Source organism: Corvus kubaryi, unplaced genomic scaffold, assembly GCF_017639235.1.
Source record: "Corvus kubaryi isolate FWS band 111438036 unplaced genomic scaffold, C.kubaryi_AGA036_p1.0 37003, whole genome shotgun sequence".
In the NCBI taxonomy this organism is placed as follows: domain Eukaryota; kingdom Metazoa; phylum Chordata; class Aves; order Passeriformes; family Corvidae; genus Corvus; species Corvus kubaryi.
The window spans coordinates 83,007-100,891 of NW_024581007.1; positions in this window are offsets into that span (position 1 = coordinate 83,007).

The following is a 17,885-nucleotide window of genomic DNA, read 5'->3' on the forward strand; positions in this document are numbered from 1 at the left end:
TTAAAAAGCAGGTAGTAAACAGATTACATTTTTGTACCAAGCATTAAAAGGATGCTCATTTCTCTTCTTGCATTCTTTCCCTAATTTTAACAGAACCATTTTCATCCCAGATCCCACTCAGCGGTCAGAGCATTGAGCAGGGGCTGGGGAGCAGCCGGATGCACCTGGGCACCTGAGCAGGTGGGGCAGCGTGTGGGGTGCCAGGGGAAGCTTTCAACTTCCCCCTTTTATCTGGTCAGTCCCTCCCCAGAGCCCCTGGTCCCTCCACAGGGGCCCCAGAAAAGAGAGGGGTCATTAGGAGAAAAGGGGTTTAAACTGAGAAGAAAAACTTGCTTTTCCATAATTGTCTATGTTCAAACTGGGGGGGAATGCCCTTCCCCTGCGATTTAAATGGCATCATTTGAAGGAAATCCTGCCTTTTCTATGCTGTTAAGGGTATCCACTGATGGGGAATCCCCATTTCCCCTTATTTTCTAGTTTAAATGGAAGGGGAAAACCTCGACTATGCTATTTTACGGGTTTAAACTAAGGATAACTCCTACATTTTCATCATCCTAATGTTCAGATTGAGGATGAAGCCCAATTGTCCCTCCTTTTTAAGGGTTTGAACTGAGGGGAAGATCCCCCTTTTCCCCTCAGTGATTTAAGAGATCTAAAGTGATGAAACCCCCTCTTTTCCCAACATTTTAGGGGATTAAATTAAAGGGGAGAAGCCATTTATTTTCCATTATATCTGTTTAAGTGGAGGTAAATACCCTGTTTCTTCCCTTTAAGGAGCTCAGTTGAAGGAAGCTCTCCCCTTTTCAGCATTTTAAGGGTTTAAATCTGCATTTCAGGGCACTTCTACCCGGGCCCCGGTACCGAGTACGGGAGCGAGCCCGGCACACGCGTGACCCTGACGGCGCCCGGGGGTCTATTTTTTTCCCTTGTAACAGGTATAGCCCTAATTAGAGATCCCAGTGAGAGTTACGACACTCCTATCATTACTATTCTCCTCCGCCCTACTTAGCCACAGGTGGGGTACTACTTAGCGATCACTAAAGAACAATAACGCAAATTAACAACTAATTATCCCACTCATCTATCTACGAAGCTTTATTTGTTACCCGGTCTCTGCCCTTTCACGAAACGCAGTCGTAGTAAAAAAGAAGTAAAAAAGAAGGTGTCATCGCTTCCCTGAAGAGCTTTTATCCCCTACTCAGCCCTTCCCTCACCTCGAACTTAAGTCAGAGGAGCCAAACGGCTTTTGCGGCTTCTCCGAGGGCTTCTATACCTTGTGTTATTTGCCACCTCCCTTTTCCCCGGGCAGCGTGGGAACGAGAGGCGGGCCCGGCCAGGGGTATATTAACCCCAGCCTTTGCCAAAGGGGGTCATTTCCTGCGTGGGACTGAGTGGGGTGAGGGCTCTCGTCTCATTTCAATGAAGGGGATCCTTCAGGTTATCTCAGCTTTTTTTTCAGCAGATGCTTTTGGCCTCTAAAACAACAGAGGCTTTGAGGACACCATGAAAAAGATAGTATGGAGCACAGGCAGTATTTAAGCTCGTGATTTTGGGTCAAGTGTTCAGGGGCAGTAAGGTGCTTTTGTAAATTTGGTTTTTTTTTTTTGTTTGTTTGTTTTTTTTTGTTTGTTTTTGTTTTGTTTTTTGGCAGTAACGTGCTTTTGTAACTCTGGGTTTTGTTCTTGTTTTTTTTTTAGGAGTGTTGTAACTTCTGGGTTGCACAGAGTATGAAACTTCAGATTTTTTCAGCACAGTCATCGTGTTACTAAAGGGACCTGCCCCATGTTAAAGATGACACCCAAAACTGAGGCTTCCGATAGGTAGGTTGTGGATTACGACCAGGAGATGGACCCTGAGCAGGATAACCGGTTTAGGAAGTGCCAGGAAGGGTTTTGAAGGCTGCATGGTGGGAAAAGGCATCTATTTGGGACCCCCAAAGCTTTTCTTCGAGCACAGCACATGCATTTATGTGTCTTAAAGCACACAAATGCATCCACCATGCTCACAGCAACGCTGTATAGCTTTGTTCCTCTCTAGCCCAGGTGTCTATTGAAATCCCGGCCATAGCTTTTTGATTCAGGACAAAGCCGGAGATGCGAGGACCAAGGCACACTTAGGAGAGGGCAAGTAGTCAATCTGTCGGGATTTGGCCCAGACGCCTCTAAACTTGTGCATTGATTTTGGTTTTCTTTACCTTAGCCAACTAAGAGGCTAACCCAACTATCGTGGGGTCTTCCGAGACAGCTGAGGAGGACTCATTTTGCATCCGACGTGGATTCACATCGCTGGTCGTCCGAAAGATAAGTCGGGGGCTGGGACCTGGAGATGGAATGACAGGGTAGAGAGTTGGAAATTCCTGACAGACATTTAAAAATCAGTGCAGGTGTAAGGGATGTCCTCTAAGGGGCCTCTTAGGACAGTCAAAGGCAGCAGCTCTACTTTTGATTGCAACCATAGGGTGTGCAGAGCAATTCCAGTCTGTCTTGTGTTGTCTAGAGTGTTGCGTTGTCTAGCGTGTTTTTGGGATCCCTCGGATCAGCTATCTCTGCCTTTTCCCCTCGAGGACCTTATGGCAAATGTGAGCCATCATCTCTAGGTTTTCGAACATTCGCGCTTCTCGGCACGATGCCGATATCGTTTGTTCTTTTACTGGCAGGCTCGGCTGTGTCTCGGAATCTCATCTCGGCACCGTCGAGTCGGACGTCTTTTGAGGCCTCATTCCTGGCTGTATTGCCATCCATCCTTTCCAGCCGTGAGCTGTAATGTCCTGGGGCTTGTAAGATTTTAAGGATATGGGGAGCATTCTGGACGTAGCATTGTCTTGCAGCCATCTCGATCATTGTGACAGACAGTTCTTATAACAGGTCACTCTGTTACAGTCTTGTCTTCCGCTCCCTGGAGCCTCCTCTGTCCACTGTCGCTATGATACCGGTCATCTCTTTTGGCATCATCTCGGTCCTTGCCATTGTTCTTCTCCCCGAGAACTTTTTTTTTTATTGTCCTTGTGTCACACTGTGACACACATAATATGTGTCACACATAATATGTCATTTTTGTTTAGCCTGGAACTGCTCTGCCCTGTGGAATAGACTGGGGGGTAGGTGGAGTAGAAAGAAGACTTTACAGGTAGCCTTTAGCTTTGCTTAGCCACTCGAGCCACACCTCAGACGAAGCAGACATGGCTATATTACAGAATTGTTCTTTGTGTTTATTTTTAGCCTGTGGCCCGAGAACCCCGGCCTTCTAAGGAGGCAGTGAGTGGAGGAATTGTCAGGTTTTGGCCAACATGCCACTGAATTCATGCACTGATGTCAGTTGGGTTTTCTTTATTGTAGCCGACTGAGAGAGAACAGCCCAGCAATGGCAGGAGCTTCCCGGATGGCGAGGCAGCCTTCTTTTGCGCCTGAGGCGGATTTGCATCCCCAGATGTCTCAGAGATAAGTCAAGGGGATGAGAGCAGGGTGTCAGGTTGGGGCTCACCAGGAGGGAATATTGAGTCAGATTCAGAGATGGGGATGCCCAAGGAGGGACCCCTTAGGCCCCATAAAGGGAAAGTCTCACTTCTGATCACAAGGCCGAGGTGTGCCAGGCAGTGCACGTTGTGTCACCTGTCTATCGTGCATTCTGTCTCTATGGGGCATCTAGTGTCTTCTGCCTTAGCCCTTTGATGTGCTTGTATTCATTCTTCTGGCCAAGAGTTTTTCTCCTTGTTGCTTCCGCTTGTTTGTCATCTGCTGTGTCACGGGTGCCTGCTTGGGTTTGGTCCAGAGCTGCTCTGCCCTGCTGCACAGTTTGGCCGACAGGTGTAATAGGACAAGGACCCGGGGGCTTGAAATTTGTAACGTAGGCTGTAGTTTGGCCACTAGATGGTATTCCTAGCTTGACACAGGATGGCTGGAGCTGTTAAGTTCTCATGCAGCCCTTTGACTTTCGTCATCACTTTTTTTCAGATGCAGATGGCATAAATCCGTGGCAGAGAGCCCCCCACTGGGTTAGGGGTTCCCACAGGAAGGTCAGTTGCTGTTTGTGTTTGCAGGGCAAGTGTAAATGGTGGCTGTGTTCCAGCATTGTTCTTTGTCTTTGTTTTTAGGAGGTAAAGCCGGGTAGGAGCAGCCAAGGTGAAGTGAATGAGATAAGCAGTGACTGGTGGAAAGAAAGAGTTTTAATTCCTTGGGTGTCAGGTTCTGGTACAGCTCTAAGCATTCATTGTCATTTCTGTGTTTTAGGCGGTCCACTAGCATTATGCCGAACCTCCTTGCTGACAGACCCAGCTGTCCACCTTTTTGAGCCCTCTGAAGGTATTACGGGTCTCTTTGACCAAGCCTTCACCTTTTCCATTCAAAGGGTCTTTTCTTAGCAGCCTTTGGCAATGGGTGGGGAGTTGGGGCGAGTCAGGGAGGGAGGAGGAGCGAGGGTCCGCTCGAGTCTCAGCAATGCCACATCACCTTGTCTCCTCCTAATCCAGGTATACCCTGCAACGACAGTGTCAGCCTTGGAGCGTGGCCAAAGCGTGCGGCCCGAGGACCCTGGCCCTATTAGGAGATGGTGAGTGGCGGAATTGTTGGGTTTTGGCCGAGGTGCCACTAAGTTCGTGCACTGATGTTTGTTTGGTTTTCTTTATTGTAGCCAACTGAGAGAGAACAGCCCGGTGACTGCAGAAGCTTCCCGGACGGCAAGGCAGCCTTCTTTTATGCCTCAGACAGATTCACATCCCCAGACACCTAAGAGCTAAGTCGAGGCTTGTGACCCACAGAGGGGGTGACAGCAGGGTGTTGAGTTGGGACTCACTGGGAGGGATTTTTGAGTCACATTTGGAGGTGGGGATACCCAAGAAGGGGCCCCTTAGGCCAGCATAAAGGGAAAATCTTGCTTTTCATCACAATGCTGAGGTGTGCAGGGTAGAGCAGTCCCGGTACATGTCACTTGTCTCTTGTGTGTTCTCTGTCTTTTGGGCATCTCGTGTCACAGGTGTTTTGTTTTAGCCCTTTGAGCTGCTTATTGCAAATGCTGGGCATTATTCTTAGCATCTCTGCTCTTGTTATTCCTCAGTGTGGTGCTGATACCATTGATCTTTTGACTCTTGAGCTTGGAACTTCATCAGAATTGCATCTCTTTAGCAATGTTGAGGTGGGTGTCATTTCTGGTCTTGTTCTGAGCTGCATGACAGCTGTGCACCACAATGATTCATTATAGGGGATGAGGACTTGCAAGAATGAGAAGATAGCTAGACGATTCTGCCCGTACAATTCTCGGGCATCCATCTTTGTGGTTCTTGGATTAAGTCTTTCTGTTAGCATATTCTTCTGCCAGGGTTCTTGGAGCCTTGTTGGCTCACTTTCAGTCTCACCGAGGTCATCTCATTCCTCATTCTCTCAGTCCTTGTGATCATCTAACCTAGAGTTTTCTCTCCTCGTCGCTTCCGCTTGTTTGTCATCTGCTGTCTCACAGGTGCCTGCATGGGTTTGGCCCAGAGCTGCCCTGCCCTGCTGCACAGTTTGGCCGACAGGTGTAATAGGACAGGGCCCCGGGGACTTGAAATTTGTAACGTAGGCTGTAGTTTGGCCACCAGATGGTATTCCTAGCTTGACACAGGATGGCTGGAGCTGTTAAGTTCTCATGCAGCCCTTTGACTTTCGTCATCACTTTTTTTCAGATGCAGATGGCATAAATCCGTGGCAGAGAGCCCCCCACTGGGTTAGGGGTTCCCACAGGAAGGTCAGTTGCTGTTTGTGTTTGCAGGGCAAGTGTAAATGGTGGCTGTGTTCCAGCATTGTTCTTTGTTTTTAGGAGGTAAAGCCGGGTAGGAGCAGCCAAGGTGAAGTGAATGAGATAAGCAGTGACTGGTGGAAAGAAAGAGTTTTAATTCCTTGGGTGTCAGGTTCTGGTACAGCTCTAAGCATCTGTTATTGTTTCGGTCTTTTAGGTGGTCCACTAGCATTACGCCGAACCTCCTCGCTGACCAGCCAATGGACCCAGCCCACCGCCCTCGTGAGCCCTCCAGAAGCGGTACGGGACTTTGCGACAAAGCCTTTACCTTTTCCATTTGAAGGTGCTGTCCGCGTAGCCTTCATCCACGGCAGAGGTGTTGCGGTGAGTTGGGGATGGAAGGAGGGAAGGAGGAGCGAGGGTCCGCTCAAGTTTTAGCAAAGCCGCGTCACCTGGTCTCCTCTTAACCCAGGTATACTCTGAGATGACAGCGTCGTTGTTGTTGCTTGGGTGCCAAGTTCTGGTGCAGCTCTTAACGTCCATTGTCATTTGTGTGTTTTAGGCGGTCCACTTGTATTGTGCTGAACCCCGTCACCGACCAGCTGACATACCCGGCTCGCCGCCCTTGTGAGCCCTCCCCGAGCATCACGGGACTCTGAGACGAAGCCTTTACCTTTTCCATTTGAAGGTGCTCTCTGTGTTGCCTTTGGCAGTGGCAGAGGAGCTGTGGTGAGTCAGGGAGGGAGGGTGGAGCGAGGGTCCACTCAAGTTTCCGCAATGCCACATCACCTTGTCTCCTCTTAACTCAGGTGTACCCTGCGGCGGCCTCGAAGTGCGGCCGAAGCGTGCGGCCCGAGAACCCCTGCCATCTTAGGAGACGGTGAGTACAGGAATTGTAGGGTTTTGGCCCATGTGCCACTAAGTTCAGGCCTTGAAGTTTGGTTTTTTTTTTTAATCGCAGCCGCCCAAGAGACAGCAGCCCGATGATGGCAGGAGCTTCCCGGACGGCGAGGCGGCCTTCTTTTGCACCCGAGGAGGATTTGCAGCCCTGGACTTCTGAGAGATAAGTTGAGGGCTAAGACCCACAGAGGGTATGAAAACGGGGTCCCGGGTCGGGACTCACCGGGAGGGATTTTTGAGCCAGCTTTGGAGACGGGGATACCCAAGAAGGGGCCCCTTAGCCCACATAAAGGGAAGTCTCGCTTTTGATCACAATTGCACAGGGCAGAGCAATCCCGGTGCGTGTCATGTCACCTGTCTATTGTTATGTTGTTTTTGGGTGTCTTGTGTCTTCTGCCTTAGCCCTTTGATGTGCTTGCGGTCGTTCTTTTCACAGAGAGTTTTCTGTCCTTGTCATGTCTCCTCATTTGTCATCTCCTGTGTCATGGGTGCTTGCACGGGTTTGGCCCGGAGCTGCTCCGCCCTGCCGCATAGTCTGGCACGTAGGTGTAATAGAACAAGGCCTGGGGACTTGAAATTTGTAATGTAGGTTGTAGCTGGGCTCTAGATGATACTCCTAGATTCACACGAGATGGCTGGAGCCGTGAAATTCTCATGCAGCACTTTGACTTTTGTCATCACTTTCTTTCAGATGCAGACGGATTAAATCCATGGCAGAGCGCCCCACACCGGGTGAGGGGATTCCCGCAGGAAGGTCAGTCACTGTCTGTGCTGGGCAAGCGTAAATGATGGCTATGTCATAGCACCATTCTTTGTCTTTATTTTTAGGGGATAAAGCCGGATAGCAGCAGTCAAGGTCAAGTGAGTGAGGTAAGCGGTGACTGGTGGAAGGTAAAAGTTGTTATTGCTCAGGTGCTGAGTGCCGGTACTCTAAACTTTAAGCAGCCATCGTCATTTGTGTGTTTTAGGCAGTCCACTTGTATTACGCCAAATCCCCTCACTGACCGGCCGACAGAGCTGGCTCGCCGCCCTCGTGAGCCCTCCCAAAGCGTTATGGGACTCGGCAATGAAGCCTTTACATTTTTTGTTCCAAGGTGCCTTGCGGGTGACCTTTGGCAACGGCAGAGGAGTTGCGGCGAGTCGGGGAGGGAGGCGGGAGGAGCGAGGGTCCCCTCAAGTTCAAGCAATGCCACAGCACCTTGTCCCTTCTTAACCCAGGCATATCCCGCAATGATGGCATCGGCCTCAGAGCGTGGCCGAAGTGTGCTGCCAGAGGACCCCGGCCTTCTTAGGAGACGGTGAGTAGCGGAATTGTCAGGCTTTGGCTGACATGCCACTAAGTTCATGTACTGATGTTTGGTTTTCTTTGTTGTAGCCGACTAGGAGATGGCAGGAACTTCCCGGACAGCGAGGCAGCCTTATTTTGCACCCGAGGCGGATTCACATCCCGGATGTCCGAGAGATAAGTTGAGGGTTATGACCCACAGAGGGGATGAAAGCAGGGTGCTGGGTCGGGCCTCGCCGGGAGGGATTTTTGAGTCAGCTTTGAAGGCGGGAATGTCCAAGAAGGGGCCCCGTAGCCCACATAAAGGGCAAGTCTCACTTTTGATCACAATGCCGAGGCGGGCAGAGCAGTCGCGGTGTGTGTTGTGTCACCTGTCTATTGTATGTTCTGTGTCTTTTGGGCATCTTGTGTCTTAGGTCTTTTTCCTTAGCCCTTCGAGGGGCCAGCTTATCAGAAATGCTGGGCATCATCCTTAGCATCCTTGGCCGGGTGCCGATACCGTGAGACCTTTGACCGACGAGCTCGGATGTGCATCGGAATCGCATCTCCCTTTAGAAGCATTGAGTCAGAGGTCTTTTATGGTCTTGTTCTGAGCTATATTCACAGCTGTGCACCGCAGCGATCCATTACAGAGGATTAGGACTTGTCAGAATGCAAGGAGCGGTAGAGGATTCTGACCGTGCGATTCTCGGGCATCCATCTTTGCGGTTCTTGGAAGAAGCCCTTCTGTTAGCATCTTCTTTGAGCCTTGTCGGTCTCGCCGAGATCATCTTGCTCCGCATTCTCTTGGTCCTTGCGGTCATTCCTCTTGCCAGAGTTTTCTCTCTTCATCGCATCTCCTTGTTTGTCATTTCCTGTGTCACAGGTGCCTGCGTGGGTTTGGCCCGGAGCTGCTCTGCCCTGCCATGTAGTCTGGTGTATGGGTGTAGTAGGGAAAGTCCCAAGGCCTTGAAATTTGTAATGTAGGGTGTAGTTTGGCCTCTAGATCATATTCCTAGATTCACATGAGATGGCTGGAGCTGTTAAGTTCTCATGCAGGACTCTGACTTTTGTCATCGCTTTCTTTCAGATGCAGACGGATTAAATCTGTGGCAGGGCGCCCCAGACTGGGTGAGGGGGTTCCCGCAAGAAGGTCAGTTGCTGTTTGTGTTTGTGGGGCAACTGTAAAATGGTGGCTGTGTTACAGCATTGTTCTTTGTCTTTGCTTTCAGGAGGTAAAACTGGATAGCAGCAGTCAAGGTCGATGGAGCGAGGTAAGCGGTGACCAGTGGACGGAATGAGTTGTTATTGCTTGGTTATCAATTTCTGGTGCAGTTCTAAGCATCCACTGTCATTTGTATGTTTTAGGGGGTCCACTTTTTTTATGCTAAACCTCCTCACCGACCAGCCGACGGACCCGCTTTGCCACCGTTGTGAGTGCTCTGGAAGTATTACGGGACTCTGCAATGAAGCCTTTACATTTTCTGTTCTGAGGTACCTTCCGGTACATCCAAGGCTGTGGAGTTGCGGTGACTCGGGGAGGGAGGGAGGAGGAGGGAGGGTCCACTCAAGTCTCAGCAATGCCACAACACCTTGTCTCCTCTTAACCTGGGCATACCCTGTGATGAGAGCGTCGGCCTCGGAGCGTGGCTGAAGCATGCGGTCTGAGGACCCCGGCCTTCTTAGGAGACGGTGAGTAGTGGAATTGTTGGAGCTTTGGCTGACGTGCCACTAAGTTCCTGTAGTGATGTTTGGTTTTCTTTATTGTGGTTGACTAGGAGACGACAGCCCAGTGATGACAGGAGCTTCCCAGAGGGCGAGCCAGCCTTCTGTTGTGCCTGAGGAGGATTCCCATCTCCAGATGTCTGAGAGATAAGTTGAGGGCTACAATCCACTGAGGGAATGAATGTGAGGTGTTGGGTCAGGGCTTGCCGGGAGGGATTTTTGAGTCAGCTTTGGAGGTGGGGATGTCCAGGAAGTGGCCCCTTAGGCCACATAAAGGGTGAGTCTCACTTTTGATCACAATGCTGAGGTGAGCAGAGCAGTCCCGGTGTGTGTCACTTTTCTATTGTATGTTCTGTGTCTTTTGGGCATCTTCTGTTGCAGGTCTTTTGCCTTAGCCCTGTGAGATGCTTGTTGGAAACGCTGGGTGTTATTCTTAGCATCTCTGCTCTCGGTGCTCCTCAGCCCGGTGCCGATACCACTGATCCTTTGACGCGAGAGCTCGGAGGCGCATCAGAATCGCATCTCTCTTTAGAAGCGTCGAGTCAGGTGTCTGTTATGGTCTTGTTCTGAGCTGTATTCACAGCTGTGCACCTCAGTGATCCATTAGAGCGGATTAGGACTTGTCAGAATGTGAAGAGTGGTAGAAGGTTCTGACCGTATGATTCTCAGGCATCCGTCTTTGCGGTTCTCAGAATAAGTCCTTCTTCTGCCAGGGCTCTTTGAGCCTCGTCGGCTCACCGTCGGTCTCGCCTAGGTCATCTCATTCCTCGTTCTCTCGGCCCTTGCGATTGTTCTTCTCGCTGAGGGTTTTCTCTCTTCATCCCATCCCCTCCTTTGTCCTTTCCTGTGTCACAGGTGTCTGCACGAATTTGGCCTGGAGCTGCTCTGCCCTGCTGCATGGTCTGGCACATGGGTGTAATAGGACAAGGCCTGGGGACTTGTAATTTGTGAGGTAGGCTGTAGTTTGGCCTCTAGATGGTATTCCTAGATTGACACAAGATGGCTGGAGCTGTTAAGTTCTCATGCAGCCCTTTGACTTTTGTCATCGCTTTCTTTCAGATGCAGAGGGATTAAATCCGTGGCAGAGAGCCCTGGACCGGGTGAGGGGGTTCCCACAGGAAGGTCAGCCACCATTTGTGTTTGTGGGGCAAGTGCAAATGGTGGCTGTGTTCCAGCATTGTTCTTTGTCTTTGTTTTTAGGAGGTCAAGCCGGATCTCAGCTGTCAAGGTGAAGTGAGCGAGGTAAGTGGTGACTGGTGGACTGAACTAGTTTTTCTTGCTCAGTTATCAATTTCTGGTGCAGCTCTAAGCATCTGTTATTTTTTGTGCATTTTAGGTGGTCCACCGGCAAGATGTCCCGGTCTGGGATGCTGGCAGCCAGGTGGGTGCAAGCTTAAGGTATAGGTGCAGTGTACTTTAATTGGAGGGGGGAGGTTGGGATTTCAGAGTCTTTCAGGATGTTTTTTGCTTTGTTTCTTTGCAGGTGCTGCTGCTGCTGCCTTGGACATGCCAAGAAATAGAGACAATCAGGTGAGTTGGCCTTTAAGTGGGGCAAGTAATAGGTGAGCGGTATGTGGCGGTGTACTGAGCATGTACCTTTTTGCTTTGCAGGTATTTTCTGGGCTGCCTCTGGAATCGGATGAAGATTTGAGGTGAGCCGGGGTACCGGTGTGGAGGACCCCCGGGGATTAATATTCTCGAGGGCCACAGTGACGTTTTCTGTTTTGTTGTCTTAGATACCGTGAGCAGCTGCGGAGCCAAAGTTTGGAAGCAGCAGGTAAGCGATGAGCCTCGGCCCTTAGGAGGGAGGGAGGCCTTGCGGAAGGGGTCGCTTTTGGGACGTCTCATCACAGTCTGAATTTTTTTTCTGAATTTTTGCAGCCACCGAAACAGACCCTGGGGACTGTATCAACATCCATGGCGCCCGTGTGTTCATTTCCATCGAGGATGGATTTTGTCGGCTCGTCTTCCAAAAGCTAAGTGGTGGGGACAAGGGAAAACCCTTTGGAATTGCAGGAGGCAATTTGAAGTTAGCTTAGAGGAGAGGGCTGTAGCGGGATAGGCCCCTTGGAAATAAGGGAGAGGGTTTCTCCTCAGCATTGCCCGACCTTTTGCCGGGCAGGACGGTTCCGACCCGTCTCTGTGTTCTCACGAGCTTCATGTCATCGGCCTTCTCCGAGTCTCGACGTCATCGCGGATCTTTTTTGCCTGAAGAGCTCGCCTTTGGGTCCGGAGCGATCGCCCCGGTCCCCTAGCCGTTGTTGCCTTCTTCTCTAGGCCTACTGAGCTTCTTGAGCATCCTCTTAACAGCTCTGGTACTAACTTCTTGTAAGGACTTATGTTTCACCATCATGTGCTATTGCCGTAGAGCTTTCTTTCCTTTGGCATCATTGGCCTCTGGCTCATTTGCAGTAGGAATCTTGGGTCCATCAGGTGAAACTGCTGGGCAGTTTCAACTTGTGTCTGTGTTCTGTAGGTTGTGTCTTTGTTATGTAGTGTCCATTGTCCTCTGTGTCACAGGGCTTTGTTGCATGTCAGGGATTTTTTTTTTTTTGCATTGTTCTTGGCCGTATTGGCTGTACTCTACTTGCCTACTTGCCCGGATGGGGCTTATTCTGGCATCTTTACCTTCTTACTTCTTGAGACTGGAGGAAGTACACAAGATGTTCTCATCCATCTTCCTTCTCAGTTTTGGTACCAGCTTTTCACACGCCATTCCCTTGGACTTCTCTAGGGAGGGTATCGGACCCTCCCTCCGTGACTGCAGTATTTCAGTAGGTTCCATCGCCTCTAAGTGTATTGCACTCAAGAATTAATCTTCTGGAGACTCATCTCGAACCCTTGTGTCATCTTTCCTTAATTTGGGGTGCTGCCCGTCTGTGTGCCACTTAGGGTCGGAGCCGCCCTGCCCTGGCACATAGAGTCACAGTTAGATAGAACAGTCATAAAACTTAAGGGTTCATCTATTTTCTATGGGGTTTTGGGCAGAAAATTTATGGGCCTGGTGTGGGGATAACTCCTAGCCACGGGCCACTCTCTGACCGCTTCACATTTTCTTGCAGGTCCCGAGGCAGCTTTGGATCTCCATGGTCACCGATGCTACCGATTTTCCCAGAATCTACGGCTCGACGTCGAGGAGCAGCAGCCAGGGAAGATGTACCAAAGTATCTTCATCGGTGGAGTGTTTTGATGAATGGCTGCAGTCAGCGTGTAAGCTGAAGAGCGTGTGACTGTCTGTAGCTGTGTGTGAGAGGTTGTGTCTGCCTATGTGGTTGTGTCTGCCTGTGAGAGTGTGTGTGTGGAATGGTTCTAACCTTGTGTGTTTGGTTTTTGCCTTTCAGGTTTTTCAACACATTTTTAAATTTAGAATAAAAAAACCCCAGCTGGGTTTGTTTTTTTTTTTTCCCCCCCCAACTCGGTTTTTTTTTTTCCTCAGTCCTGACCAGTCTGCGAGGTGATGTTCATCACCAAGGTTTGGGTGCGGACCGTGCCGGGGCCGGGGTTTTGTCAGGCAGGACGATTTGGAGGCTCCCAGGAACCCTGTTCCCGAGGGGCCAGGGTGAGGAGAGTGGTCGAGATGAGAGCAAGGGTGGGGTTGTGTGGAACCTGAAAGAGGTGTGTGGGGTGGATGACTGTTATGTTCTCCCTGTGGTGCTGTTGTTTTGGGTTTCCGCTAACAATGAAACAAAATGTAGCAAGTTTTCCAGAAATAGAAAAATTGTTCTATTGTATTGATATGTATTTGGCTTGTGTTGCTCCATATTGGTCTGTATTTGTGTTTGCTGCTGCATTTCCATGTATTGCTCTGTATGCAAATTGGACTTTTACCAGTGTGTATATGGATTGTATTTGTATACATTGTTGTTTCTGTATATTGTGCTAGAGTGTAAATACAAAAATCCATTCAATAAAGTTGAATAAACCCTAAAACCCTAATAAAGATACCCAGCCCCCCCCCTCCCCCCAGCTCCTGTTTTTCTTTGGTGTGGTTTAGTCATTTTTTCACTGTATTTCTTGCTTTGCTTTACTTTCCAGTCTATTCTTCACTTCACTTTTCCATGTCTATCGTTATTTCTGTGTCTTTCTTTTTCTCAGTTTCTACCTCTGTCTCTGTTTCTCTTCTTCTCACTCTCTCCAATTATATTTCTCTCCAGGTTTATTTTCCTATTTCTCTTTAACTATTTCCTTGTTTGTCTTTGACTCCATTTCTTTGCTTCTCTAGAACTCTGTTTCTTTGCTTTTCTCTTTCTCCTTATTGCTTCGTCTCTCTCTTTTTCTCTTTAACTCTGTTTCTGTCCTTCTCTATTTTTCTCTTTAACTCTGTTTCTTTGTTCCTCTGTTTGTCTTTATTCCTGTGCTTTTCTACTTTTCTCTTTCCTCTTCTCTCCAACTCTACTTTTCTCTTTCTCTCTCTCTCTCTCTAACTCTTTAGCTTTACTTTCCTCTTTCTCTCTAACTTTTCAACTTTCCAGCTCAGAAGGTGTCAGTGCAATCTACCTTAAATTTAAAAAAAAGCCCAGGGAAGAAGATCTTATCTCCCAGATGGAGAATGGGACAGGAGCAATAATAAAAGTGAAAGTGATTCACCAGGACTGGTGATGAAAAAATCCGTGATGGAATCAAGATTAGGATCTTAATCTGCTCCCTTCTTTCGACCTTGCCCCAGATCTGGGGCAGCTCTTGCTGGGCTGGATCCAGGATCACTGAAAGCGCCAAAGGCTTCCAGGAACTTCAAACTCAGCAAAAATCCCCCCAGCTCTGCCTGAAATAGGAATATTGGGTTTAAAATGGGCCTTTTGTTACAGGGCTGGAATTAGGGAGCCGCCTAGCAGGGACTGAAAACACGTCTGAGGATCAGCAGAGGAAAAAGCAGCTTTTTTCTGCTGTCTGCAGGTCAGAGCTCTTTAACTGGGGGCTGTTAAATGTCCCTGGCCACAGGAGATTGGGGAAGCAGAGGTGAAGGGAAAAAATCCTCTTTATTCCCTGATTGATCCCTGAGCTTGGGCTGCTCTGAAATGCAGCCCCTGAAAAAGAAGAAGCAGAGAGAGGGAATTTGTGCCTGCAGGGAGGGGCCTAAAGCCTCCTTAGGTTTTCAGCTCAAAGCAACTTTCTTTTTCATGGGGCCATAAACAGATTTTGAACTGCCTTTTTCACCTTCCTTCCTTTGTTCATTTTTACTTTTCTACCTTTGTTTGTTTCTGTAGCAGCTTGGAAAAAAACAGAGACCACTGTTTCTTCAGGCAGGATCTCTCTTTATTACACAAGCCCCAGTATTTCTGTGTTTCTATTTTGGGAAAGTTTTAAAAGAGTTTTGGCAATGGGCACAGGGAAAGACAAAACAGATCCATGCCCACACACTTGTCAGGGCAGACTTTCTGCCCCTTCTAGGCCACTGACTCAGACATGAAACCCCCCAGCTTTCTGGGAGGTGAAGGAAGAACAGTCACACCTGGTGCTCCTACCTGTAGCCATTTGCCTGCTCTGCATCTTTGCCAAGAGAGCAGAAGGCGCTTAGCAAAGTGAAGATCAATGGAACAAGTGGCTCTTCCACACAGGGCTCTCGTTAAGGCTGGAATGGCTGCTGCCAGCCTCTGCACTTTCTGCCTCTCCAACTTCCTCCCTTTGTTCATTTCTACCTTTCTATTTTTCTACCTTTGTTTGGTTCTGACTCTCTACCTTTCTATCTTTCTACCTTTGTTGCTTTCTACCTTTCTAAATTTTTAACTTGACATGTTTGTTTGTTTCTACCATTTTAACTTTCTAGCTTTCCATCTTTCTTCATTTCTAACTTTCTACATTTCTACCTTTGTTCATTTCTGCGTTTCTACCTTTCTACATTTGTTCATTTCTGCCATTCTGACCTTCTGCCTTTCTACCTTTTTTGTTTCTACTTTTATGACTTTGTGCCACCTTTCAAAGTTTTGTTTCTTTTTACCTTTGTTCATTTTTACCTTTGGTAGTTTCTAACTTTCTACATCTCTGACTTTCTATCTTTGTTTCTACTTTTCTGACTTTCTACATTTCTAACTCTCTACTTTTGCTTGTTTCTACCTTTCTACATTCCTACCATTTTTGTTGCTACCTTTCTAACTTTCTACCTTTGTTTCTAACTTTCTAGATTTGTCCCTTTCTGCCTTTGTTTGTAACGTTGAAACTTTATACTCTTGTTTTTCTCCCCATTTTTACCTTTCTAACTTTGTTTGTTTCTAACACTCTACATTTCTAACTTTGTGCCTTTCTAGATTTGTTTTTTACTTTCTAACTTTTACCTTTCTAACTTTGTTTCTAACCTTCTTGTTAGAGAAGTTCCCTCAGGCCCAGAGGGAAGCCAAAGCATTAGGTGTGAATTAAAACCTTTGGACAAGCTGACATCCATGAAGCCACACCAAAATGAAATAGAAATACAGATTTTTAACTTTTAGTAGAAATATATGCTAGGTGCCTTAAACATGAAAAAGCTGTAGCAGAGATCTTAAACACAGCTCTTGCTGCAGCAGTGTTACCTTTTCACAGAATTCTTTACTTTAGACAAAATCTAGATAAAATTAGACTGTTTACATTTTTTAGATGGAGTGTTCACATAGTAAGAGCTGATAGAAACTGTATATGCAAATCTGTGTAATACAGATGTAACACTTGTGTGAGGCTTACGACTGTTAGAATTAGACCAGAATGGATTAAGAAAAAGAAAACTGGAATGGTGTGTTAGTCTTACTGGTCAATTAACAAATATAATCCACATTTCTGTAAGAAAAAATATAGTGTATGGAGCATATAGAAGAAGCTGGTTTTGCCTGCTGCTGCTGCTTGGCTTTATCATGTAACCCCATTCGAACTCTGCCTTCAAGACAGCTGTGAGACCGTGAAATAAAGAACTCAGCAGAACAGCAGCCTCCTCTGCTCTTTCACCCTGGTCCGAGAAGGAAGGGTACCCTGTCAAAGGCTCAACACCTTCTGCCTTTGTGACTTTGTTTCTAAATTTCTACCTTTCTAATTTTGTTTGTTTCTAATTTTTTTTTTGGTTTCTAACTTTGTTTGGTTTTAACTTTCTACCTTTAGAAATTTGTTTGTTTCTTGTATTTTACCTCTTTGTTTGTTTATAAATTTCTGTTGTTGTAACTTTAACTTTCTACTTTTAAAATTTCATTTGTTTTTAACTTTTTACCATTCCTCCCAGCGAGGGATGTGTGCAGAATACTAAAACCTGTTAAGTTCTTCATTTTTACATCTATAGGCAAATGCTACTGATTTAGATGTAAATTCATTTTGAAATAAGCCAGCCCTCTCTCTCTACTCTGTCGCATACAGGAATATAAGAAGCTGGGAATAGAGATCAGCAAGTTTTGCGGATAACGAGCCGGCGTTTTTCTGTAGGAAGGAAAGAAGCAAGTGCCTGGCCCCAGGAGCCGAGACGCTAGGGCTGCAGGAGCTGCAGAGCGCCCAGAGCCGGCTTTTCCCTCTGCTCTGTCCCTGCCCCGGGCTGAGCTGGGCGGCGCTGCTGCCGCCCGGTGCCGGCTGAGGCGAGAGGGCGGCGGCCTCGGTGGCTGCCGAGCGTGGCAAGGGCAAGGAGCGGGAGCGAGCGGGGCTGGGTCTGTCAGCGGAGGGGAGGGGCGAAGGGCGGTTCGGAGCGCCAAGGGACACGGCCGTGCGTGAGCGGGGCCAGAGCGGTGAAGAGGAGTGGGCGCCGTGCGGGGCGGCGACCGCGAGGAATGACAGGGCGGGGGGCGGCCCGGCGGGGCCGGTTTTGCCGGGCAGCAGAGGCGCGGTCGCAGCGCGACCCGGGCGGGGAGCACCGGGCGGGCGCGGTCGGAATCGAGCCGCCCGCGTGCCGCTCTCAAGGGGGCGGCTCGGAAAGGAAGGCGCAGTTCGGCACTCTCGGGACGGCGGTAAGTGACCTTGCAGAGGGTGGTTTACACTTCCGCCACACTCAAGATGGCGGACGCAATAGGCCCCTGCGAGAGGTGTCCCTGCCGATGCCTGCCGCCGGTCGCGGAGCAGTCGCCCGCCTTCGGCGCCGCTGACCCCACCAGCCGTGTCCTCGCACCGGGAAGCACCGCGGAAAATCGCGCGGAAAGCGCGGGGCCGGCGTCGGAGTCCGGGCCGGATTCAGGCAGCCGAAAAGACGCCCTTGTGAGGAGCGGCGGGGGCCCTTAAGTGTACCACACTAAAGATGGCGGCTGGACCGGAAGTGGCTTCTGCCAGCACCCAAGATGGCGGTGAAGGGCGGAAGTTTCGTCGCAGCCACACTAAAGATGGCGGCTCGACCGGAAGTGGCTTCTGCCAGCACCCA